Genomic DNA, 27213 nt, shown 5'->3' on the forward strand with positions numbered 1-27213 from the left:
CCAAACAGTCTGCAACAGCATGAAATGTGAAACTCCCCTAGTTGCCTTTTTGCAGTTGATGTCACTACCAAGCTTCAGTCCGCTCACCCTGCCCTTGTGGCTGCAAGCCTGGAACCTGGCCCGGGGGGTCCCAGCAGATCAGACTTAAGGAAGGAGCCATCTGAGGTCGGCCGAGTCCCTGCCCACACCACACAGGTCTCTGTCCAGAGGGCACCTCTCTCACCATCCCTTACTTGAGCTCAGAGCCAGCCAGCACTTGCTCGCTTTATTTCTTTAGGAGCCCCTGCTTTGGGAAGGAATATTCAGTCCCACTTTCTTGACAGACCGTTCAGAAATGAAAACAGATTACCCTTCTCCAGAAACAGGCCAAGTGGAGCGGGAGGCGGAGGTCAGAGGACTGTGGCTGGAGCCCTCGGAGGACCAATCCCAGCCAGGTTTCGCTTTGTTCTTAAAACAATCAGCCACTTACGCATCCTTTAAGCCTCTAAAGAGTGAGATGAAGTAGGAATCATTGAGGGCTCCTCAGGGATGGTTTTGGATTTCTTCCTCTCTCTTTTCTGCCCGTGGAGCAAGTCACTAGGTGCTGTGTGCTCTGCCCTGGGCGGTCCCCACCTTTGCCTCCCAGACGACGATTCGTGTTTCTTTCTGTTTCCATAGAAGGGGTAAGTAAGGAAAATTCAAAAGAACTGGCACTCTGTCCCTAGCAGACAGCATTCAGCCTTTGGCACTGCACCACACAGCATTTTTCCCTTTGTTGTGGATCTTTTTAAAAAGCCACACACAGAAGTAAAACGAGACACAAATTTGAAAGTATATTCATTTTGGTTATTTCAAGTCAAGTCCAATAGTTAGGCAGCCCAAACAAGACATGCTTGTATTAATTCATGGTAGAAGTTAAAAAAAATTTTTTTTTAATTGAAGCAAAGAAATGATGCTTTCATTTACTTAATTTAAAAAAAGTGTATCCATGATAAAACTCTTACTTGGATTGAGGGGGATATGATGAATACTATACACATATATGTGTGTGGGTTTGTACAGATCTGTGTCTTCAAGGATGGACATGTGCGCGGATGTTTGTGTTTTAGTGTCTTTTTTTTTTTTCTAAGTAACCAATTAGTTACTTGGTGGTGTTTATACCGCGTGGGGAAGGTCAGCCGGGCCCAGCTTGCTTTTGGACAGCCTCCTTGCAATTTAAGAGGGAAAAGCAAACCTTCTGTTTGAACTCCAGAATGTCCCACGCAGGCTCGGCTGTTGTAAACTTACTAGGATAAATCACTCCTGCTTTGCTGCATTGTTATTGTGGTATTGGGCAAAAATATTTGGCAGGCATTTCAAAGTACGTGCTTCCATCCAATGACGGCAGCTGAGAGAAAAATGCCAAGACGAAAGCAAGTGCATACTTTGCTAGGAAGGAGAGTGTTTTTCTAATGGGATATTTAATAAAATGAATTGCAGTCATACCTCCGTCTAGTTAGAATGGGGGTGACATTCTTTAAGGAATAAGAGGAAAGGTCAAACCTGATATGGAGTACTTTTCTTTCGGACATTAACTTTAAAAATAACAGATGTAAACATGGAGAAAACTCTGCAAAATAGAGTGAGAAGAGCTTGTCAGTTCAGTTCAGTCATGATAAATACCCAACTCTGCTTTGGAATTCCTCCCTGGAAATATAAATTGATTTTCCTCACAGCAAGAATGTGGTATGAGTTTGAACACAGAAAAACCAGATTTATTATTATTGTTATTATTATGGAAGCATGTAGCCCTACCAGAACATAGGTGGGTCCAGATTTCCATTAGAAGTTGCTGTTTTCACAAGGACTTTAGAACTTGGACGTGACAATTGGCTTTAGCCTTTAACTTGTAAATAGCATCTCAGCCTGGGGCAGGCTTTCCCCTCCTTTTAATAACACCAGAGGCAAAAATCAGGCAAGACAGCTGCTTTTATTTCCCTTCAGCTTTGAAGTAAAAGTTAGGAAGATATGTATTAATGTCAACTAAAGATTAGTTTGACTTATTTTTTTTTAAGTTTTTAGTGAAAAGTATCTATGAATTGAACTGGTCCCCTCCCCCCCTTTTTTTTTCAGAGTTTCAGGGGAAATAAAAAATTGAAATTCCCCAGTGAGTAGTTTTTAATGTGACATTATATTTCTTTTCATTACAATTTGTATTTCTTTTCTGATATACATATACGTTGGAGAAGGAAGTGGCAACCCACTCCAGTACTCTTGCCTGGAAAATCCCATGGATGGAGAAGCCTGGTAGGCTACAGTCCATGGGGTCACAAAGAGTCGGACACAACTGAGCGACTTCACTTTCACTTTCTGATATACACTATTATCATGCGCTAAGTTGCTTCATTTGTATCCGACTCTTTGGACAGTAGCGCACCAGGTTCTTCTGTCCATGGGATTCTCCAGGCAAGAATACTGGAGTGGGTTGTCATGCCCTCTTCCAGGGGATCTTCCCAGCCCAGGGATCAAACCTGAGTCTCCTGCCGCTCCTGCATTTGCAGGCAGATTCTTTACCGCTGAGCACCAGGGAAGCCCACGTGACTCTTATTCCACATAAAATACCTTGCTGTTTGTACCATATCTTTTAGGAATGAAAATTAAATAAATTAAAAGATATGAAAAACCACCTAAAATATCAAGTAATTTTTTAATTTGAGAACTCTGGTGGGATCTTCTGCATTATCTTTTCAAAATAGAGAGTGTGTTTCAGTTTTGAAGCTAAATTAGATTTTCCTCTTCCATGTTTGCATATTTCAAATAAGCTGATTTTTTTTTAACCTTGAGGAAGCTGAATTGTTGGGAGTGTTTTTCTCTGAGTATGACTTTGCCCTGGCTAAGCATCCTCTAAGGCGAGCGGATGTCTGGTGGGTGGGATGAAGGCAGTGGGGTCTGTGCCCATCTGGAGAACCACCTGTGGTTGCCTCATCCCTGGAACCTCTCCTGGACCCAGTGACCATGGCATCTGCTCCAGGTGACCCTCTAGACCCCACCCAGGGCCTGTCTCTTTCTGACGTCTCACCCTGAATATGACCCTATGGACCCTAGCACTTGGGCCTCAGCCATAATTGCTCATCTCACTCCCAATAAGGAAGCTAGCATCCAGACATAGTCAAGAACACAGCCAGCCTTCCTGCCGAGGCCAGGCATGGAGCAGAGATCTGGACTTGATACTCTGGCTACCATTTTTTGTCTGTAGGATTTTTATGTCTTATTTTGGTTTTTAATCTTACTTGAGCCAAAAACTCATCTGATAATCTAAAGAAGGCTGGGAACTCCTTTCCAGAAATAAAGCAAAATGCATATTTGAAGAAAGTCACCTCTATAGTTTCAGGGGATTCGTGAATGTTCTAAAATTCACTCATAAACTATTAAATCCACGTACCTGCCTCCAAGAAACTCTGGTCTATCACCCAACAATCATAACACAATAATCATATGGTTATTCATGTCTTCTCTCCTTCAACTTTAGAAATTCATTATCACTCTCGGTTGAAGCCCTGTTTTATTGAGACAATAGAAACAACCAGAAGAGATCTTCCATGAGCCCCACGCACAAGCATCTGCTCTGCCTGCTCTCCTGCCTCCGTGGGTGAACCCCCAGACTCTGGGTTACCCCGGCCCTTCCGTCTCTGCCAGGCTCAGACACCCCCTCACCCATGACCACCTGCGGAAGGCACCGTGCTCGTCTCTCCACTGCCTCTACCGCCTCCTTCCCATCAGCATGTGAACACCTTGCCATTTCTTCCCCCTTGAAAAGAAAATCAAAACAGGCAAATAGAACCCTCTACTCCATTCTCTGGTTCTAACCCACCCTTCAACCCTACCTATGGGTAACCCTTGACTCCTTTCCAATTTCTTGTTTCTGCCCATTTTCTCTTGAACAGATCATTCTAGTCCCAACCCCAACCATTCTGCCAAGTCACTCTTGTCAAGGCCACCCATTACATCTATGTTTATGCACCAGCCACAGCTCAGGCATCAGCTTGCTGGACAAATAGGAGTCCCCATGCGTGAGCCCTCCCCCCCCAGGACCTCCCCCTCTTCACACCCAGCTCTCAATGGGCATACCCCCTGGGTTTTGGTTGTATTCCTCAGTCTCCTTGTATATTTCTTCATCTCCCTGACTGCTAAGTAACAGAGTAAGTAGCTCAGTGCCTAAACCTTGGACCTCTTTTCTTTATGATCTCCACTTGTGCTCTTGATGATTTCATAAAATTTTATGGCTTGAAATTCCATCCGTGTGCCGATGACTCAAAAATTTGAAACCACATTCTAAATCTTCCCCGTATACTCTTTTTTCTCCTAGTAGTTATCACTCTCTGACATGCTATAAATTTTACTTTTTTTATCCCAGAGATCTTCTCCTTCCCTCTTAGAATGTAAACACCAGAAGGGCAGGGACTGAACCTCTTCCTACCTACATCACTGCCCTTAGGACAATAGCTGACCAGAAAAGACACAATATATATCTATTGAATAAGTTTACAAGGACAACAATTATTTCTGATATTTAAATTTAAAAGGAATCATTGAGTTCCTTCTCTGTGGCTGGCACTGGTGACTCTGCTCACTAATTTCATGCTATTCACAGCTTAACACCCCAAGATAATTCTCATGGTTTGAGTTTTACAGAGGAGTGAGTTACAGATAGTTGAACTCAGGGTCCTGAAAAATACTGTCCTGGGGCCAAATCCAGCCTATTTCCTGTTTGTTTATTACATTTTCAAATGAATGACAGAAAAGGTCAAAAGAAAAATAACATTTTATGACTCAGTCTCTAAAATTCAAGTGTCAGTGTCTAAATAAAGTTTTATTGGCACAGTGATCTGTGCAGGCACTTAGTCACAACAGCAGCAGAGCCAGGCGTGACTGCAGAGACTGTGGATCAGCAAAGTCCCAGCTATTTCCAGGGGGCCACTGGCAGGAAAAGCATGGTGACCCCTGCATTAGATGAGTTGTCCAAAGTCAGATAGCCAGTAAAGTAGAGGTAGGTTCTCACAAGGACGCTTGGTTCTAAGTCTGTGTCTTCTTATGCTCTGTGATTCCCAGTGTCTTTTCATTTAAAATTTCCTTAAAATAAGGGTTACGCCTCTCTTTCACAATCAAGTATAGGCTACAGAGCATGTTCAGGAGGAGATGGTTGTGATGTGAAAGAGAGGGTGTGAAGTAACTTGTTTGCACAAAATTCATCACCCAGGTTTACGGTCCCACAAAGTGCCCTGGGAGCAGCGGAGCTGCCTGTGGTCCAGTCTACCTATGGCTTTGGTCTCCACACTCCAGGACATCCTGCCTACCCCAGGACAGAAGGATGATTCAGGGAGCATGTACCCAGGCTGTGGGAGCAAAGAGAGAAACTGACCCCATGGGAAAGGAAGAAAGGTCACTTCCTGAGGGCAAGATCTATCCATGCATTTCCCATTGGGTCATATATTCTTCACTTTATTCTTGAGCAAAGCCAGAGAGGGCTTCCCTGGTGCCTCAGCAGTAAAGAATCCGCCTGCAATGCAGGAGATGCAGGTTCAATCCCTGGGTTGGGAAGATCCCTGAAGAAGGAAATGGCAACCCGCTCCAGTTTTCTTGCCTGGGAAATCCCATGGACAGAGGAGCCTGGCAGGCTACAGTCCATAGGGTCACAAAGAGTCGGACACAACTGAGCAACTAAACAACAAAAACAAAGGCCAGAGAGCAGTTGGTCCTATTTAACATCCTTCCTTCTAAAGTCATGAAAACATAGATGTTAGACAGGGGCTAGAACCCCTGTTCCACACACCGTCAGATGCAGGACCTTGGGAACAATGAACATCTCTTTGTTACTGATGCATTTGTAGCTTCCATTTAAGAGTCTTGAGTCTTACTTGACTTCTTTATAAAATGACGATATATATCCTATCACCCCTAATCTATAGGTTTGCTATGATTAAATGGGTGTAAATTTCCTGACATGTCACCTTGCATATACTGATTCAAAATTATAGTTTTTACTTATTAGTAGTACTTTTTTTTTATTGTAAGTGGGAAGAAACTTTGGGGAATTTTTCTTGACTGTTTTTGTGAAGCTACTGTGAAACTGATAAAGGGAAAAATGTGGTTCAACACACGGTGCTGGAAACATTGGTTCTTCACATGGAAAAAAATGAAAATGGGTTTCCTACTTCTTACCATACGCAAAAATCAACTCCAGATGGATGAAGAACTTAAATGTCAAAAGTAAAACTTTAAAACTTCTAGAATAAAGTATAAAGGAACAGCTTTATTACCTCAGGGTGGGGAAATACTTTTCAAACATGACACAAAAAAGGCCAAACATAACAAAAAAGAATTAGACATTTGATCATATTTTTTTTTAAAGTTTAAAATCTGTTTATCAGAAAGATCTTAAATAAGGCAAAAGGCAAGTTGCAAACCAGAGGGGAAAAGTTGCAACACTTAAAACCAACAAAGGACTAGTATCAAGAATGTGCAAAAGAGAAAATCAAAAAACAAAAAAACACCAAAAACACTTTTTTTTGAAGGAATAGGGAAAAAATTACATGAGAGAAAGCTGAATAGAGCACAAGAAAAACAAGTGTGAAAAAAGTGTTTCACAGATTAAGAAACACAGGGAACAAACGTGAAAAGACATTTGAAGTCACTAATTAAAGAAATACAAATCAAAACAAAATCAAATGTCCTCTTAAACACTCCTCAAGCTTAGGAAGATTAAGAATTCTGACAATATGAAATGTTGGGAAGGGTGTGGATCAATGAGTGTTTTTATGCATCTCTAATGTGAACATACGGAGAAGGCAATGGCACCCCACTCCAGTACTCTTGCCTGGAAAATCCCATGGATGGAGGAGCCTGGTGGGCTGCAGTTCATGCGGTCGTGACACAACTGAGTGACTTCACTTCACTTTTCACTTTCATGGATTGGAGAAGGAAATGGCAACCCACTCCAGTGTTCTTGCCTGGAGAATCCCAGGGATGGGGGAGCCTGGTGGGCTGTCGTCTATGGGGTCGCACAGAGTCGGACACGACTGAAGCGACTTAGCAGCAGCAACAATGTGGACATAAGGCACACAACCACACAGAAAACATTCTGGCTTTATTTTGTGAAACTGAATGTGTGCATACCCCATGAGCCAGTAATCCCATGCCCAGAGTGGGCCCACATCTGTGTCTATCAAGGGTCCTACCACGAATGCTCACAACAGCCCTTTTCTTAATTACCAAAAACTATTTTGCTGTTGTTGTTTAGTTGCTCTGTCATGTCCAACTCTTCATGATCCCATAGTCTGTAACCCACCAGACTCCTCTGTCCATGGAATTCTCCAGGCAAGAATACTGGAGTGGGTTGCCATGCCTTCCTCCAGGGGATCTTCCCTACCCAGGGATCAAACCCAAGTCTCTTGCGTCTCCTGCATTGGCAGGTGGATTCTTTACCACTAGCACCACTGGGAAGCCAAGAACTATAAATAACCCAAATACTTATTTTAAAAAAATAGCAAATTAAGATATACACAGCTAGTGAAACATTACAGAGCAGTTAATGAGAGACCTGACTACAACATGGATTAATCTTTGTAAAGTCACTGTCTAAGTTAGCTTCAACTGCTACAACAAAAATACCACAGACTAGGGACTTGAAACAACAGATTTTCATCCCTCAAATTTATGAAGACTGGGAAATCCGAGATCAAGGTGCCAATACGTTGCATCCTGTGAGCTGTCCTGGCTTGAAGATAGTGGCCTTCTGGATGGGTGCCCACTTGGCCTTTCCTTGGGCAAGTTCATGGACAGGGAGGAAGGCCTGGAATCTCCACCTCATCTCAGAAGACTCCATTGTGAGGGCCCACCCTCATTATCTCGTCTCAACTCTATTTCATCCTAAAGACTCCATTTCCTAGTACTGTCACATTGATGGTGTGGGCTTCAAAAACAAATTTTGAGGGGACATGAACATTCAGCCCATAACAGCCACATTGAGTGAGAAAGCAAGTACCAGAAGGGACATGCAGGGAGATATCCAGAAGCACATACATATAGAGGACCAATGTTCAGGCCATCTAGTGAGATGGGAAGAGCACGTAAGTTAGTGGGGATGTGCCTAACTTAGGTCTTTCATTAGGTGAGAGTCGGAGGGGCTGATGTGCTATTAAATGAGCAAATGAGTGAAAATGAATAAATCAGTGGAAGTGAGCTATGCACGGGCTCAGCATTCTAGTGTGATAGGATGGATTGACTCCCAATTATGGCTAACTCAACACTTGAGACCCAGAGAAACAGAAGGAGGGAATGGATAAAAATGAGTGAACTTAAAACCACGAAGTCCAGATGATGGAGGGAGGCTGAGCTGAAGCACGATTTCCCCGGAGAGTTTCCACCAGGGCTGACGTGAGCATTTAGCAGACATTTAGGGACATGCTGTCCAGTTTTTAGGAGCCACTGTGAAGACTTGCCTGCTTTCAAGGGTCTTCCCTTCTAGAGGAGGAAGACCCTGGGGGGAAGGAAGAAATGACAAGATAGCGATATTAACGCATGTGTATGGAATGTAGAAAGATGGACTGATGAACCTATTTGCAGGGCAGCAGTGGAGATGCAGACATCGAAAACAGACATGTGGACACAGTGGGGGAAGGAGAGGGTGGGATGAATTGAGAGAGTAGTGTGGAAACATATGCGCTGCCATATGTAAAATCGACAGCCAGAGGGAATTTGCTGCGTGACACAAGGCACTGTGACCAGCTAGACGGGTGGGTGGGAGGCGGTTCAGAAGGGAGGGAACATATGTATACCCATGGCTGATTCACGTTGATGAGTGGCAGAAATGAACACAATATTCTAAAGTAAATATCTTGCTATAAAAAAATTTTTTTTCAATGAATGTGTGACTCAGACTGGAGCTCAGTCCACCTTCCACAGGGAAGGTGATGACCATGGGTTGGCATGTCCCCCTTCCTTCCTTCCCAATTTGTTTTTCTGAGGGTTCAGAAGATCTCAAAACTGCAAACTCCTGTTATCTTCCTGTCCCAGCCCCTCACCAGAAGTCTCTAAGGAAATATTTGCCTCCAAGTGTGGACCTCCAGACTCAATTTTCAAGTCATTTCAAGTCAGAACAATTGTTTTTGTGCAACTGAGTTGCAGACTCCTAGGAATTCATAACAAAAACACCAGAACCCTAGGATTTTCTGGTTCATTACCCTTGGGTGGATCCGGAAAAAATTTAAACTGGAGACAAAAGTCAGTGATGAGCCAGTAGACTGAGCCCACCGAGAAGCCTTGACAAACGACCTCCCAGGGCAAGTAGCACAACCATCCCTGGCTGGCTCGATTCAGACGCTGCAGCTCACCCCTCAAGGAGGCTGTTCTGGATTAAGGAAGGGTGGGTTTTCTCTCCCACCCCACCCCCCATCCCCACCACCCACAAATGAACGGAGTTGACTAAATGAGTCTTTTACTCGAGGGAATGGCAATTATAAGCGACAATCTGGCCAAGAGACCACCAACAAAATCTTGTCCAGGGGAAAAAGATTTTTTCCTGGATAAGCAAATTCAATACCCAGGTGAACAGTTAATTTCCCACACAAAGTGTGTGGACGCACTAAAAGCAGGCTGGCTTTTGTTATACAGAGCGGCCACATAATTTATCGTCTCCACTGGAACACCTTTGAGCCTGAGACGGGTCACTTAATAAAGCAAGTGATATAACCAGATGAAACCTCCCTGCCTCCCTGCTTCCCTGCTTCCACTGTACAGGCTGCCCCCTGCAGAAGGCAAAAAGACAATACTGATAGTGTGACTTCGCTTTTGAAAGAGATGTGTCAGTTTATTTAGGTTCAGTGCTTGACCATCAGTCTAATCAAACTTTATCTTGCAGACAACTTTTTTGGAAATGGTATTTCTGTATAACCAAGGATGTATAAACATGCATGTATTGTTAAGACTGGAAAGAAATACCCAACAGTGTCGGCAGTGTTTAGCTCTTGGAGATGGGGGATGGGTCATTGAAATTTTCTTTTTATGCATTTCTTCCCATGTATCTAAAAAAGTATTATATTTATATATTATATCTAAAATGTCTTCTCTTATTCTCATGTTTTGTCTGCAAATGTTTTCATAAATAGAATTGCTAGAAACTAGCCATTTACAGAGACCTGTCAAGGATATCCACGTTCTTATAACATCTTCAGGCTTCCCAGAAGGCTCAGTGGTAAAGAATCTGCTGCCAATGCAGGAACCGCAGGTTTGATCCCTGGGTTGGGAAGATCCCCTGGAGGGGGTCATGGCAACCCACTTCAGTGTTCTTGTCTGGAGAATCCCATGGACAGAGGAGCCTGGCAGGCTATGGTCCATGGGGTCAAAAAAAGTCAGACACAACTGAGCGACTGAGCACACACATAACATCTTCAAGACAATGAGGCTTTGAGATTCATCTCTGACAGTACCTTTTCCTCTTCAATTGTAAACATGGGGAATTTTTCTCTTTAGTGGAAACCCTGGTTCAGGGCCACATAAGATCAGAGCTGGAGGACTAGCTCTTTCTGCAGGCTTGAGCATAACATCTGTTATCCTGTCACTTCCTCAGGCAGGAAAATGAATAGTAAGATATCCACATGCAAACGGCTGGCCCCTTTGAGTTGCATTTCCCCAGAGGGCATGGTACCTGAACATCCCATCCAGTGGTGCCTACAAGAAACCCTGACACAGTGGGTTTCTTAGCAGGGCTCTTAACAGCAGAGTATTAACACTCAGAGAAGCCTCTTTTACAAAGAAAGTACTTCAAGTCATCTGGCATGCATGTGTGCTAAGTTGATCAGTCATGTCTGACTCTTTGTGACCCCATGGACTGAAGCCCACTAGACTCCTCTGTCCATGGGATTCACTGGGCAAAAATACTAGAGTGGGTTGCCATGACCTCCTCCAGGGGATCTCCCTGACCCAGGGATTGAACCCGAGTCTCTTACATCACCAGCATTGGCAGGTAGGTTCTTTACCGCTAGTGCCACCTGGGAAGCCCCCAGTCACCTGGGGCCCTGGAGAAAGTCAGAGGATGACATGCCAGAGGCTGTCAGATAAGATGGAACATTCTAAAGCTTCAAGAAGATACTTTATCTGGCCTCGAAATGGATGTTTTTCGTTGAAATGATTTGAAAATACCACTTTCCTTTGAGTGAAGGCTAAAATGGGACAATGGACGATGTGGTTTTCCTGTGTGTATTTTTAAAGCACGCGTCTGGAGAGATGCATCATTACAAGCGTGTCTGCTGACGGTCGTGCTGGGCAGACACAGTGGAAGGGGCCAGCCACCCATCCACAGCTCCCAGCTGGACCACATCTCCTCGGAGTAGCCACCCTATTTTTGTGCCACAAAAAAGCTGAAAAAGACTGACTGTAAACTCTCCCCCAAGATTAAACTGACTGAAAAGCCTAAAGCTACAGGACTACAGAGATCAAGCCTCCTAGGATTAACACAACTTGGAGTTTTGAACGCACGTCAAAGCTTAAGATACTGAGCATTCAATCAAGTTTTCTCTGAATATTCTCAAAAGACTCTTTGTTTGCTTGTTCTGCCTATATTCAGAAATGGGGCCTCCTCTTGGTTTCTAAAGTATGCAAACTGCTACCACAGAATTTGCTTGAACATTCAAATATAAGTTATAAAAATAAATCTCTTTCCACCATCACAATCAAGCTTAAGTACAATAACGAGATCACGGTCAGAACAGAAAAGCAGCTGGAAAACGTGTTCTGAGGTCAGAGAGGCGAAGTGGGAGCCAGGAGGCCCAGGCACAACTCTCTCTTTGTAGGTAACTATCCCCTCTCCAAATCCCACCCCCCAGAAATACGGATCCAAGCAGTGAAATACTCGTGACAGAATCCCCATCATTATTTCTGTCTCCCTTCTCATGCTGTTCAATGGATCTGCTTTCACTTTAACTGATCTGTAGCAAAATTTCCAACATGCAAAAATAACAGACTCAAGAGAGCTACTTCGTTCTTAAAATGCCAATTTCAGGCCATATAATAGGTAGCATCCTTTTTCTGTATTGAACATCTCTTTCCCTTCATTATAGTCACTGGTCACCAGGGTTGTTAGTCCTTTCATGCTCTGTGGACAGGTGATTCTCAAATGTTATTGTTTGAGAAGCGTCACTTGGGGATTGTGTTCAAGTCCAGGTTCTAATTCAGTGGCACTGGTATGAAACCAGGGACCCTGCATGGCTCTCCAGCTCCGTGTGATGGCCTGAGACTGACTGTCCAGGCTGGGCAGACCCTGATGAGGGTGATAATGCCTAGACCAGCTCTGGGAAGAGTTTATTCTCCATCTCTCTCAATCAACTGGGGTGTTCTATGCCCATCTACTGATTTCAGAGGACAAAGATGAGATGAGGGGTGCACTGGTTCTCTTTCTTCGTTGACAGCAGCTGTGGATATTGAGTATAGGCAAGGACAGGTGAGCACAGGTAAAGACAGTTGAGGGTAAGTACGAGTGCCCCTACTCACCCATCAGGACCAAGACACCACAGGGATGCCAAGAGCCTCGAACATCAGAGCTCCATCTGTGACCCTATTGATGCCCCCTGAGAGTCAGAGGCCGTGGGCATGAGAGCTGGAGGAGGTCTGTCTGGGGCAACTATAGCAGATGGGGTTCATTTCCTCCCTAATTGAACCAGGCCTTCGTGGTTCGAGATTTAACACTCTGGGAGGGAAATAGTGATTTTCTTACCTTAAACCCCAAGTGTCTTAGATTCAAAGTCTGGTTAGCAAATGGGAAATTCCTACATGTGCTTCTTCCCTGCCCCCTGGAGTTGAGTTCAGTGCTGTCTCTCTTTTGTACCAGACTTTTTTCCGTCCTGTTGTCCCCGCTCGTGACTCAAGAGGAGGACATGAGCTCAGCTTTTGAACCTCTTCATTGCAAGAGTAAGTTTGTGAAAACCAACCATGAGAGCAGGAAAGGAAGCAATACTTAATGCTATCTTTCAAACATTGACTAAGAAGACCTAACATATATTTATTTTTGTTTACTATTAAATTAAATTTTATTTTTTATGAGCAGATCTCTTTCTAATGTTAGCAGGACCCCCAAACTGCACTTAGTGTGGCTGTGTTTAGTCCTGATCAGGCTTGCATCCCACTAGTAGAAGATCTGGAACCATTAGAATTTTAAAATATTTATATATATTTACAAAGAAATAAAAAATCTTGAAGATAAAGTCCCTTCTGCCATGGAAGGTAACAGATTCACAGATTTGGGGGATTAGGATATAGAAGTCTTTGGGGGCCATTACCTTGCTGATTTTCAATTGCTTTGGTCAATGAGACACAGCAAATGGAAGGCAAACTGAGACCAGATAGAACTTACATGGTGGCTCAGATGGCAAAGAATCTGCCAACAATGCAGGAGACCTGGGTTCGATCCCTGGGTCAGCAAGATTCCCTGGAGATGGAAATGGCAGCCCACTCCAGTATTCTTGGCTGGACAATTCCAGGTACAGAGGAGCCTGGTGGGCTACACCCATGGGGTTGTAAAGAGTCAGACACGGCTTAGTGACTGAGCACGCATGTGATGAATGATAGTGCAAGTACATCTGAAGGACTAACACTTTCTAAGACCGGATGAGCACTTGAGCACTGGTTCTTACCCTCTTGGAACCATGATGTCACCACTTGTAAAATCTGTGCAGTCCTGATGGAGGCGCCACTGGTATGCAAACCAGAGTGCCCATGGTCTTAGCAAAGAGCCAGACCTCTGAGTGAGTCTGTGTGGATACATCAGCCCTAACCACCTTGTCCTGTTACCACACAAATGGCCTCCAGCAGAGACCATCAAGGGGAGTGCCCAGCCTCAGTAAGTCCAACTCATATTGAAGAATTCTGAATAGGTAAATCATCCCAGTTTTGAGATACAATGTCTGGGGTTTTGTGTTATGCAGCCATATATAACTTGTTGGGTTTTCCCTGATGGTTCAGATGGTAAAGAATCTGCCTGCAATGCAGGAGACCCTGGTTCGATCCCTCGGTTGGGAAGATCCCCTGGAGGTGTGCATGACTATCCACTCCAGTATTCTTGCCTGAAGAATCCCATGGATAGAGGAGCCTGGCGGGCTACAGTCCATGGGGTCGCAAAGAACCAGACATGACTGAGCAACTAACACTTTCACCTTTTTCATAATTTGTTATTTTAGTGTCTATATTCCTTGTGCTGTACTATATATCCTTGTAGCTTATTTTATACCTAACAGTTTGTACTATCCTGAAAGACATGAACATTGTTCTTATGAAGTTATATTAGCACTTTGTAATTTGATATGTGTATGCACGTGCTTGTGTGCACATGTGTGCCTATTTTTTATTCTTAATGTCACTAACACGGCCCAGTGTCTTAGTCATCTTGAAGAAACTACTCAGAGTTCCCTGGTAAGAATCACTCTCAGAAATTTCCTTCTTACCAATGTTAGGATCTTAAGATTCTTAATTACAGTATTTGATGATTTAATGTTCTATTTCTAATAAGCAACTGGAGAAGAAAATGGAAATCCACTCCTATATTCTTGCCTGGGATCCCATGGACAGAGGAGCCTGGCAGGCTATGATTCATGGGATCACAACAAGATGGAGATGACTTACCCATTGAGCACGCACATGATTAACAAGAGTGCCAGTGCATCTTTGGAGAACAAGTGAATTCAATGAGAACACTCTTATAGATTAGAGAGACCAGGAGAACAGGTCTAGTGTGCAGCTGGTAGAGTTGTTTCCTCCTGTTATGAAGGCCCTTTGAGTAACTTTCAAGTGGAACTAAACTGGTAGCAATGTTTCCCCATGACCTGGGTACAATGGAGCCAGTTACTTCTCATCTCCAAGCCTTCATTTTCTCAATAAGTGGCATTTTATCAGTAAAATGGGATCAGAAAATAAATAGAAATGCAGTTGTTCCTTTCCTTTAGGACTCATCATCATTCCATGTCTTTACTCCAACACTCTACAGGGGGCTGTGATCACGCCAGCTTGTCCCCTGCTTGTCCGTGGGTGCTGCGAGGGACACAGATCAGGGTACGGTGAGTGCTGCGTGAGCCTGGCCAGCGGCTGTCTTCTTGACTTTCTTTTTGTGGGTGTGACAGTGTACAATTCATTGGACTTCCCAGGTGGCACCAGTGGTAAAGAACCTGCATGCTGATGCAGGAAACCTAAGAAACAAGGGTTCGATCCCTGGGTCAGGAAGACCCCCCTGGAGAAGGGCATGGCAACCCACTCCAGTATTCTTGCCTGGGAGAATCTCACGGGCAGAGGAGCCTGGGGGGGGGGGGGGGTGGTGGCTACAGTCCATGTGGGTCACAGAGTCGGACGTGACTGAAGTGACTTGGCACACATGCACACATGTACCATTTATTGTGGGAGTTGGGAGATCATGGTTGGAAGCAAATAATCATTTGAAATGGGCTTTGCAAGTTGTTCTGCCATTATATAATTATCACACAATTATTCATTTCTTTGCCATCACTTGATGAAACAACGTAATTATTCATATCATCTTTGACATTATTTATTGAGTGCCTTCAGTATGCCAGTTACTGTACTCAGCCCTTTAGTATGGTCTTATCTTTGGTCTTCACAAAAACTTGGCAATGTATGATAGGTGTTCCAATTTCTTCTTGGCTTTCTTCTCCACAAAACTTCTTGGTTTTTCTATTTGTCAGAGTTGTGTTGAGCCCTAACTGAGAGGATGGACCTTGAGCATGTGGTAAAGTGGCCCTGGATGGCCTCCTCATCTCTCTCACTGCTTCCTCAACCCCCCCACCTCCCCATACCAGCCACCACTGACCCCGACACCAGCTGTGTCCAGCGGGGTCAAAGCCTTTATGGAAAAAGGTGGGGACCACAGGCATACTTAGTATTTGACAGAATGTGCTCAATAGTTTCTATCCCTGACATTATTAAACCTTGAAGACGAGACACTGGCTAAGACCCACAAGACAAGGAATGGGCAGCCATAGACGGAAGGGGGCTAGAGATGGAAAGTCAGCTCACAATGATGAGAAAGGTTGCAAAGTTAGCCCACCAGGAAGTCCTGGACACTAGTAGAAAGCAAATGACTCAATATTGCAAACACCGATATTATCACAAATGTCTATGACGATTGGCGTGATAAATAACAACAGCAAATTTCCTGTCACTCAGGCCAGGGATGGTCAGGAATCCATTCACAGGTTCAGGTTGGTGAAGTTATTTGAGATTGACATTTACGTGCAACGAATGCATTCAGTCACTAAAATAGAACAGATGGCACTTTCACCCCACCCCCTTCAGGAAGTTTTCCTGAGTGATTCGGCTTTTAGTCATCTTTCTCGCATTGTGGACTCCTCATATGAGGTAGTCCCTGTTCCGAGCAATTTAGTAATGATGCCTATTTTAGTACCTGACTTTACTCACTATTGTAAATTATTCATAATTGTTTTGCATGTGTGACTCTTATCTCATTTAGAGTAGAAAATACCGAGAAAAATGTCCACCCTTGTGTGTTTTAACAATATTGTGTAACCCTCCTCCAAACCTTTCCACTCACGGTCCAGAAAAAGAACAAAATGTTCCAGGAGTTAATGAATTTGTTTATCAATAATGGTGGACCATGTCTCCCAGTCTTTCTGAAGGCTCTGTGGTTTTTCAGTGGTCAGACTAGGTGGGTCAGGTGTTCTGAATGGCCTTTAACTCTGATAGAATTCACTGGGATGTAAAAGTTGAATGACTAGCATTAGACACACATACTCTTCAAAGTTTTCTTTAAGTTCTTATCTAACCAACATGAATTTGCCCACTGGGAACCCAGTTTAAAACTCATGGGAGAATCAGAATAGAGAGAAACACAACATCTAGTAGAGTACTGTTTCTATTGGCCAAGTCACAGTAATAGTCTATTTGTGGGCAAGCATTCTAGTGGCTTACAAGGCATTCCTCAAATGCAGCATAAAACGAACTCAAATGAGGAGGAAACTTTTCTTGCGGAACACATTCTGAATATACACATTCCCCTTCCTTGAATGTTTGAAAATCAGGAAAGTGCTTCAGTTCAGTTCAGTTCAGTTCAGTCACTCAGTCGTGTCCAACTCTTTGCGAACACATAGACTGCAGCACGCCGGGTTTCCTAGTCCATCACCAACACCCAGAGCTTGCTCAAACTCTTGTCCATCAAGACAGTGATTCCAATCCAACCATCTCATCCTCTGTCATCCTCTTCTCCTCCTGCCTTCAATCTTTCCCAGCATCAGGGTCTTTTCAAATAAATCAGTTCTTTGCATCAGGTGGCCAAATTATTGGAGCTTCTGCTTCAGCATCAATTTTTCCAATGAATATTCAGGATTGATTTCATTTAGGATTGACTGATTTGATCTCCTTGCAGTTCAAGGAACTCTCAAGAGTCTTCTCCAACACCACAGTTCAAAACCATCAATTCTTCAGCGCACGGCCTTCCTTATGGTCCACTTCTCACATCCATACATGACTACTGGAAAAACCATAGCTTTTACTATGCAGATCTTTGTCGTCAAAGTAGTCTCTGTTTTTTAAAATATTGTCTAGGTTTGTCATAGCTTTTCTTCCAAAAAATGAGGGTCTTTTAACCTCATGGCTGCAGTCCCTATCTACAGTGATTTTGGAGCCCAAGAAAATAAAGTCTCTGTTTCCATTGTTTCCCCATCTATTTACCATGAAGTGATAGGGCTGAATGTCTTGATCTTCATTTTTTGAATGTTGAATTTTAACTAGCTTTAGGAAAGTGCTTCAGTTCAGTTCAGTTCAGTTCAGTCACTCAGTCCTGTCCAACTCTTTGCGACCCCATGGACTGCAGTACGCCAGGCCTCCCTATCCATCACCATCTCCCGGAGTTTACTCAAACTCATGTCCATTGAGTCAGTGATGCCATCCAACCATCTCATCCTCTGTTGTCCCCTTCTCCTCCTGCCTTCAATCTTTCCCAGCATCAGGGTCTTTTCCAGTGAGTCAGTTCTTTGCATCAGGTGACCAAAGTATTGGAGTTTTAGCATCAGTCCTTCCAAAGAATATTGAGGACTGATTTCCTTTAGGAAGGACTGGTTGGATGGTGCTTAGACCGTGTTTTTAAAAAATATAGCATTGCCTTTAGGCCACTTATATGAAAATCAGCTTGGGTACCTTTTAAAAATCAGATTTCCAACTCTAGACCAGATGTATGGATTCAGAGTCTGTACAAGTACGGCAAAGAATCTGTACTTAAACAAACTTCCCAGGGAATTCTGTGGCTCCTCATGTTTGAAAACCATCATTTTATTTTTTTAATCATAGCTTGATTTCCTAAGAACATACATGCGTTTCATCCCCTCTTCCTCCTCCTTGGAACACAATCACTTTCCATACATTCACCAAGTTTTCTTTTTTTTTTTAAACACATGACATGCTGCTAAAAGTATATGCCTCAGGGTAGCAGCCCTGAACCTTGGCTTACTTCAGAATTGTCACTGACACTTATTAATAGTAAGTAATGCCCAGTCCACATCCCCCTGAGCCACACTCAAGAGAGCTGAGCCTGGACTACACATTTCTTCAAAAGCTGAAGGAGGGATCAAGCAGTCAGAGTGGATTAGCCACCTTAAGAAGGAGCCTCGTCCCCTATTTGGAAGATGGTCACTGTCTTCCAGTTCCTAGTGTCTGAGGGCAGTGGCTTTCTGGTCCTGCTACTTGGCAGGCCCATCTGGCCCTGGGCATCCAGGTGTGCCAGCTACAGAGCATGTGGCCGCACGTGTGTCTGCCCTCTGCATGCACCCTCTCTCGGTGCCTCTGAAGTCCCTCTTCTGCGTTCTTCAGCTGATGGCCATCCTTCCTGGAGCCTCCAGTGGCTGGTCCAAGGGAAATGCTTCTGCTAACCTCCCAGAGGTGATTAAAAGAGTTTTCAGCTCACCTGGGAGACACTGGTTTCTGGGAATTTCAACAGAACACTCTAGGTTTACACACATCACCCTTTTCCCGGTTCTGCCCCTCTGCTGAGCAGGACAACTCAGTGATCCACAAGCTGCCCGCAGCCTAAAGGAGTCACTTATGTTCCAGGTTGACCCTCCTGGGGAGAGGAGGGCAAACCCTATTACTTCTTGACACCGTGCAAATGCCGAGATCAAAGCCCCTTGACATCTAGTATCTAAGTGTCTAGCAGGTATGCCTCTCAAGTGGTGGGGTGATGATTATGTGCTCAGTCATGTCTGACTCTTTGTGTCCCCTTGAACTGTACCCACTAGGCTCCCCTGTCATGGGAATCTCCAGGCAAGAATACTGGAGCAGGTTGCTATTTCCTCTTCAAGGGAATCTTCCTGACCTAGGGATCGAACCTGCGTATCCTGCATTGCAGGCAGATTCTTCACCATCTGAGCCACCAGGTTTGCCCCATATGCTGGGAGGACATCTTTAAGTCCAACTGGAGGAACATGGACAAATCCCATAGCATTCTGTGGTACATATGCAAATTCAGCATCAGCCATAAACCTGGGTTTCACTAGTGAGGTTCTAGTGTAAACATTTTCACATCCAGACAGCCCAGGGCCCGCCAAGGTGGCCTGGTCCACATATGAATCATAACCGCTTCGGTAAATTTAACACCACTGCTCTCTATTTTGACTCTTGGGGCTGGCGAATAATTTAGCTAAAGGGTTTCCAGAGAACAAAAGGCATGGCCCCTCGGCAGGGACCTCCTGTATTTTGAATTTTTGCTGGCTTAGGTCAGTGCGTGAACTGCAGTGCTGTTTTAAAATGTAATCACAACTACAAAGGTAGGCTCAGGAATTCTTGCATTGTTTGGCATTTAGTGATTAAAGCTGACATTCGTTGGGCAGAAGTGGAGTTTTAGAATTGATAGACCTCAACTAATCCCAGCAATAGAAATGGTCACAAATGAATGCTGTGACAGGTTTTGAACCAAGAAAAATCATCACTGAGCTCACTAGAAAAGATTAAGAGACTGTCAAGTTAAAAAATTATTGGCTCCATTTACACTCGCTTTGGGTAGCGAATGCTGTTTTATCCATTTGTACTTTTCAGTCGCCTCTTTCATGTGTCTTGTTATAATAATTTCCAAAGTCATAAACAAAGAAAATAAGACATCATCTCAGATAAAAATGGCACACGATTTAATACAAAACATTAGCCATGGCACAAGCTGGCCTCAGAGAACAAAGGAGCTTAAAATTCATCTTACTTGACAGTGTTAGAATGCTTTACATTAAATCTAGATTTTAATCCTGATTGTCTTGTTACACATTCCAGCGTTCCCATGCCATCAGCCTCGAGGACTTTATTATTTATGTAATTCCAAGAGTTGATATGGAGTCAATGCATCTGATCTCAATGAATGGCATAGGATAAAAAAAATTATCAGTAGATTTCAGGGGAGAGAAAAAGACCATTTTAGTTCTCTTGCAAGGCTATTGATGAGTAACAGATGTTGCTTTTCTGATTGAATTATTTTTGATTCATTTTTCAAAAATAATATAGATCTGTCAAAGTATTTTAAATCATCTAGAGATAGAGGTTATTTAAACAAGATTCTTTTACTTCTCTTTCTTGGTAGAGGGTCCACCTTCAAGTGCTACAGGTTACATGGGGATATAATTTAGAGTGACATGTGCTCGAATGTATACTAGTGCCAGTTTCACTGGGGTTGGGAGGGTTCTTAGTCTGAAGAGGAAATGTTGGGTCCAATCTGGTGTCAAGGGCCTTTGAGCAGCAGGCTGAGCTATGAGAGAAACTCGTCTTAGAAAGGCATAGCATCTCCTTTCTAGGCTTAATCAAGAATTCAGGAGTTCAAGACTGATGGCTGCCAAGAGGGGAGGAATGGATTGGGAGTCTGAGGTTAGTAGATGTGAACTATTACATTTAGAATGGGTAAACAACGTTCTACTGTAGAGCACAAGGAACTCTATCCAACCTCCTGTGATAAACCATAATGGAAAAGAAGAGAAAAAAGAATGTATATATGTGTATAACTGAGTCACTTTGTTGTACCTGAGACTAACAAAACATTGTAAATCAAATATATTTCAATTCAAAAAAGAAAAAGAATTCAGGAGTTCAACCAACAGGGAGCAACCATTCTTCCTTTCACAGCAAAGAATCCTTCTGAAAAAATCTCCTTTACTTAGTTTATTCCTAGCATAATTTATGCTCTGTCCTATTCGAATGGGAGATATAAACTCAAAAGAAGGAGGAGGGGCGTCCAACTTTGAAATAAGAGGCAAGATTCCCGTAACTGTGCTCCATTCATCACCAGGTGGATATGGATCTTATGCCCCAAAGAATGAACAAGAAGTCTTCCTCTCATTCTCATAATTTAGGTCATCCATTCTTCATGTGCTAAAATCGTCCAGCACAGGGCTTCCCTGGTGGTCCAGTGGTTAAGAATGCATCCATCTTACAATGCAGGTGACACTGGTTTGATCCCTAGTCTGGGAAGATCCCACGTGCAGCAGGGTACCTAAGCCTGTGCATCACAACTGCTAAACCTGTGCTCTTGAGCCCAGAGCTGCAACTACTGAGCTTGCACACCTAGAGCCCATGCTCTGCCACAAGACAAGCCACCGTGAGAAGCCTGTGTACCACAACTAGAACGCAGCCCCTGCTCAATGCCCTAGAGAAAGCCTGTGTGTAGCAACAGATCCAGCGCAGCCAAAAATAAAAATCAATAAATATTAAAAACACACACACACACACAACATCTAGCACAGAGAGGGGAGTAAAGAAGATGCTGGAAGAACAGCATTGAGTTCCAAATGAGAAATCTGAAAACAACAAAACAAAGCAAGAAGAAGGAAGAGTATCATTTTATGTGTCTCTGTGACAAAGCTTGGAAAGTGGTCACTTAATGGACAGATGGGGTTCTCACAGAATTTAAAAAAAAAAACAGTAAGTAGTAAAAATATAAAAATTAGGACATACTAGGAAAAAACCTGGATCCTTGGCTTCTCTTAAGAAATAAAATATCACATTTCGACCTTGGGCTGGTCTTCCTGCTGAGCACTGGTTTTCCCATGGGTGACCCTGTGGGTCCCCACCCAAGAAGGCAAACTGCCTTCTCCTCTTCTGTCCCCTCCCCCAGGCTCAGCCTCCTGGTTGTAAATCACACCCCAAGACTTTCCAGACCTGGGTTTGCAGCCGCTGCTCTGTCCCTTCCATGAAGGCAGATTAAACCCACCTGTTGGCAGGCTCAGGCCTCACCTCCCCTTAGAGGCAGAAGACCCACTGAGCTTACACAAAACTAAGCTGCTTTGGCTTCAGGCTTTGAATTTCTGATTCAGATTCCAGATATACTATTCTGCTTTTTTTTTCTAAAATCTGGGTTTCCTTCATAGCTGTCTTGCTATTGACAATATGATAGACTCACCTACAGTCCCTATATTCAATATTTTAGTTATGCCATTCAGAAAATGATTTGCATAATCCATGCAAATATAATAAAACTTACGAAAAAGTCATTCTTACAACATATACAGGTAAGAATTCCTATTACATATCACTGTGGGCAATAGTAGAAAAGCCGATTTGGAGGAAAGAAGATGAATGGATGAGCAGGTGGAGGAGACTTGCTGCACTTTCCATTAACAGGTTGGCTCCAAAATAACACACGCAAACCTCTTCCATGAAATTGATAAAATGCACCAGGTGAAGACCCAGAATTGGGACCAGGAGGGGGAGGCCACTGCACTCCCACCCAGGGGTGCCTTGGACGAGCCCCCCTCCTGCCACCTTCTGTGGTGCCTCTCAGGCCAACCATTGTGTCCACTAGTTCCTATCTAGGAGGATCGCCTGACACCTTTCCTGTTTAAAAGCAATAATTTAGCCCAAATGCTCTAATGACTCATTTCTTAAAGGCTACATTAGGTGGGAGAATAGAAAAGACCATATGTGAAATGTATCAGTCCACACAAATGGCATGAGCTGGCTCATGAGCTGGGTAAGCAAGTAAGAATCTGTGCATTGACTCACAGAAGCCCCAGTCGTCACGGTAATCAGAGCACGACGCAGAGGACAATCACCTTGGACGTCAAGAGGGAAGGTATGGACCCAGCACATGAGATGTAACAGAGATAAGGAGTGGCTGGTTGCATGTCTCGAGTCTAGCTCAGAGCAGACCTTTCAGAGAGCCCAGGGTTTATCCTGTGCGGAAGCGTGCAGGGTGAGTTGCCAACTGGGACAGCTTTTGTGGACTGCGGAGGCTTGGCATGGATTCCTGTTGACCATCACCAGACGCTTCCTGGTACATTCCAGGCGTTTGCTTTTCTCCCAGGTCACACTGATCCAAGTCTGGCTGAAAATAATTGGACCCCAGCCTTCAATACAGGGCACCTAGCGCAGACTGACAGGCTGGAAACCATCCTTATGGCCACCCTTTTGTAGTTCATTGCACCAACAAAGCTAACATTCCTCCCCTTCTCGAGCACAATCACATAATATAATATCAAGGTATTAATTCCTTTATTTGGAGTCTGTCCTGATACAAGGATACGGTTGGTTTGAATGTCTGGGATGTACAGAATGTTAAAATGCTCAGCACCATATGTGGACCAATGACACCCAGGGGAGGTTCTCTCAGAGAGATGCGGCAAAGCCATTGCCAATGGCCTTGGAATCTCACACGAGGGAAGAAAATGCTCCCAAGCGTGAGCCTCAAGCCAAGCGGCTTCATATGGGGACTGCAGGCAGTTATTATTAAACACTGAGAGTGTTCACAAGGAAGAAGACAGTGGCACAGATGGGTGAGGGCATGGATAATGCATGTCAGCAAGGACTAAGAGAGGTTAACACAATCAGAGCTTGGCCAACACAACCTCAAATTCACAGAGACCAGGCTGAATGCTAGAGGACCACGGAGACGCCCGACAGAACAGGAGATGTTGAGATGCACTTGCCTCAAGAAGAGCGTTTCTTTCAAAACACCTTTTGAGTGGCCTGATTTATAGGTTGGACAGCTGGTTGTGAGGTGGGCGGGTGGAGATGAGACAGGGATCCAGTGGCCGTGTTTTGGAAGAAAGAAATTATAGACGAGAAAGAGTGGGGTGGTGGTTTATATAAACCCTGACATTATGGAGTTATTGTTGAGAAAGACTGAGGAGAGGCTCCTACCATCCCAGAGTGGCAGACCCTCCCTCCAGAAAAGCAGAAGGGACAGAAAATTCCTAAAGTCCACTCCCGGGTTGAAGAGAGCCCCACAATTGTGGCATGTTCACGACCAACCAACCATAACAAGATGATTTCCAGAATTTAAAATGACACACACTTGCTATTGATACTATGCATAAAATAGACAACTTATGAGAATCTACCAAACAACACAGGGAGCTCTACTCCGTTCACTGTGGTGACCTAAATGAGGAGGAAATCCTAAAATGAGGGAGCATACACATAGGTGTGGCTGATTCATTTTACTATACACCAGAAATGAACAACATCATAAAGCAACTCTAATCCAAGATCAATTTGTTTGTAAAAATAACAAAATGACTTGGAACACAATGCGATAAGTGGGAAGCACCCAACTGGGGCGAGCTGGAGGGACTGGCTGGATCTTCACTGCACGTCTGCGACTTCGCACCCACTCCTCCTCGACCTGCCGAGCATCAGCGTCCTCTGAACAGACCGTCATACCCACCGCTGGAGACCGTTGAGGCCATGAGGTAACCTCATGTGTTAAAATAAATAAGCTCAAAAGTTCTGGGAGAATGGAAAGTATTATTGTCATAAGTTGTGATCGTGAAATCATGAGTCAGAGCAAGGGATGCTCGTTTCCTCTGCTGTGGCTTCAGCTCAAGTGAGGAGCCAGGAGATGACAGGCTTTAGTCCAGGCACGCTGGGCAGGGTGTGCGGGGCCCCTCGTGGATTCAAACCCTCCTTTCCCTTTGGTTGTCCATCACTCAGCTGGGGCCATGAAAGGAAGGGCACAGGGTAACCAGGCTGTATTAACATATAACGTTTAAAATAAGAAGAAAAGTCCAATCTGCATGTTGTCTTGAGTGAAATGCCTTTTCATGTCATACACTCATTTTCTACTTGGATGATTTCTTTTTTCATGTTGAGTTTCCAGAAAGTGAAAGTGCTAGTCACTCAGCCCTGTCCAACTCTTTGAGACCCCATGGACTCTATAGCCCACCAGGCTCCTCTGTCCATGGGATTCTCCAGGCAAGAATACTGGAGTGGGTTGCTATTTTCCTTTCCAGGGGATCTTCCCAACCCAGGGACCGAACCTGGGTTTCCTACACTGCAGGTGGATCCTTTACTGTCTGAGCCATCCAGAGCTCTTACTATATTTTATGTGCAAATTCAAGGTTGGCAATGTGACTTACAAATATTTTCCCTGTTCTGTAGTTTTATCTTTTCTTTCTCTTAACAAGGTCTTCCACAGAGCAAATGTTTTTTACTCTTGCTGAAGTCCAGGTTATCTTTTTTTTTTTTTTTTCTTTTCTGGCCATGCTTTGGTGTCATTAGATGTTTCTTACTTGGAAACAATCACAGTTTTTCTTGATGGCCAAGTACAGACTTTGGTTTTCAAGTTTCCTTCTTCCAATGAAATGGAAACCACTAGGCACTTTTGAATTATGGTGCTGGAAAAGACTCTTGAGAGTCCCTTGGACAGCAAGGAGATCAAACCAGTCAATCCTAAAGGAAATCAACCCTGAATATTCATTGGAGGGACTAATTGAAGTTGAAATTGGTGCTGAAATTGAAGCACCAATATTTTGGCCACCTGCTGCAAAGAGCCAACTCTTTGAAAAAGACCCTGATGCTAGGAAAACCTGAGGGCAAGAGGAGAAGGGGGCAATAGAGGATGAGATGGTTGGATGACATCACAGACTCAATGAACATGAACTTGAGCAAACTTCAGGAGATAGTGAAGGACAAGGAAGTCTGACTTTCTGCAGTCCCTGGGGTCACAAAGAGTCAGACACAACTGAGTGACTGAACAACAACAACAAGGCCCTTATAGTTTGTGTGCATCAGGACAGCCTTAACTATCTGGTTAAATTGGAAGTGGGCTGGTTTTGGTTTTAGAGAGGGAATCAGATGCTACAAGGACCTTATCTTGTGAGATTTGTATGATCCATGGAGCAAAACGTTCTAACCCATTGCATTTACTCTAGGAAGATGCTGATGTCCAATTATGAGGTTTAAAGTGTTTTAATTTTATTCAAAGCAGAAATAGAACATCTAGAGTTCTTATAAATAGTCATTAATCATTCCTAAGTTGCTGAATTTACCCCATGTGCCAGTTCAGGTAGTACTCTTTAATTCTTCCTCTTATTTTTCACAAATTTAAACATATACATAAAATTTCTTAATATTTGTTTTACTGTTTTCTTTAAGAGTATAGATTTGGCATTTCTTTTTATATAATTTTCATTTATTTATTTTTGGTGGTGCTGGGTCTTCGTTGCTGGCATGGGCTTCTCGTTGTGGTGGCTTCTTCCGTTTTGGCTCACTGGCTCTAGAGCACGGCTCAGTAGCTGGGGCTCAAGGACTTGGTGGCTCTGCACATGTGGGACCTTCCTGGACCAGGGATCAGGCAGATTCTTTTCCACTGGACCACCAGGGAAACCCCCGAAAATTTCTTAACATGTGATCCAGGGGAAAATAATGGCACCTTCTTAACACCGTATGGCCGTTTAGACTGTGCAGTTTAAGACACCCTAACCCATCTGACCTGGAGAAGGAAATGGCAACCCACTCCAGTACTCTTGCCTGGAAAATCCCATGGACGGAGGAGCCTGGTAGGCTACAGTCCATGGGGTGGCAACGAGTCGGACATGACTGAGCAACTTCACTTTCACTTTTCACTTTCATGCGTTGGAGAAGGAAATGGCAACCCACTCCAGCGTTCTTGCCTGGAGAATCCCAGGGACAGAAGAGCCTGGTGGGCTGCCATCTGTGGGGTTGCACAGAGTTGGACACGACTGAAGCAGCTTAGCAGCAAGAGCAACCCATCTGACCACACACTGAGTCCTGATCACAGGTAAGTGAACCCCTGTGAGCAAACAGCTTCCCAAACTCACCTGAAAATAATGGCACAAAGTAATACACAAAATGGCACAAAATAAAAAGCACAAAGTAAACGTCACTTGTTGAGGACTTTTCTAACTATTTTTCTGTACATAACCATTCATCTCCATCAGCTATAACATGGTCAGCAAAAAAAGGAAAAAGAAAGAAATCAAC

The 27213-nt window shown here is 43.8% G+C and overlaps 1 long non-coding RNA gene across 1 annotated transcript; it reads left to right on the forward strand.

Annotated features, from left to right (window-relative positions):
• The first annotated feature begins 607 nt into the window (after positions 1-607).
• On the forward strand, positions 608-26947 carry LOC136144184 (uncharacterized). The gene is made up of 3 exons (XR_010658499.1): positions 608-662; positions 14987-15051; positions 26854-26947. It is a non-coding gene; the product is annotated as an uncharacterized lncRNA (long non-coding RNA).
• The last annotated feature ends 266 nt before the right edge of the window (positions 26948-27213 follow it).

The sequence above is a fragment of the Muntiacus reevesi genome, chromosome 11 (genome assembly GCF_963930625.1).
Source record: "Muntiacus reevesi chromosome 11, mMunRee1.1, whole genome shotgun sequence".
In the NCBI taxonomy this organism is placed as follows: Eukaryota; Metazoa; Chordata; class Mammalia; order Artiodactyla; family Cervidae; genus Muntiacus; species Muntiacus reevesi.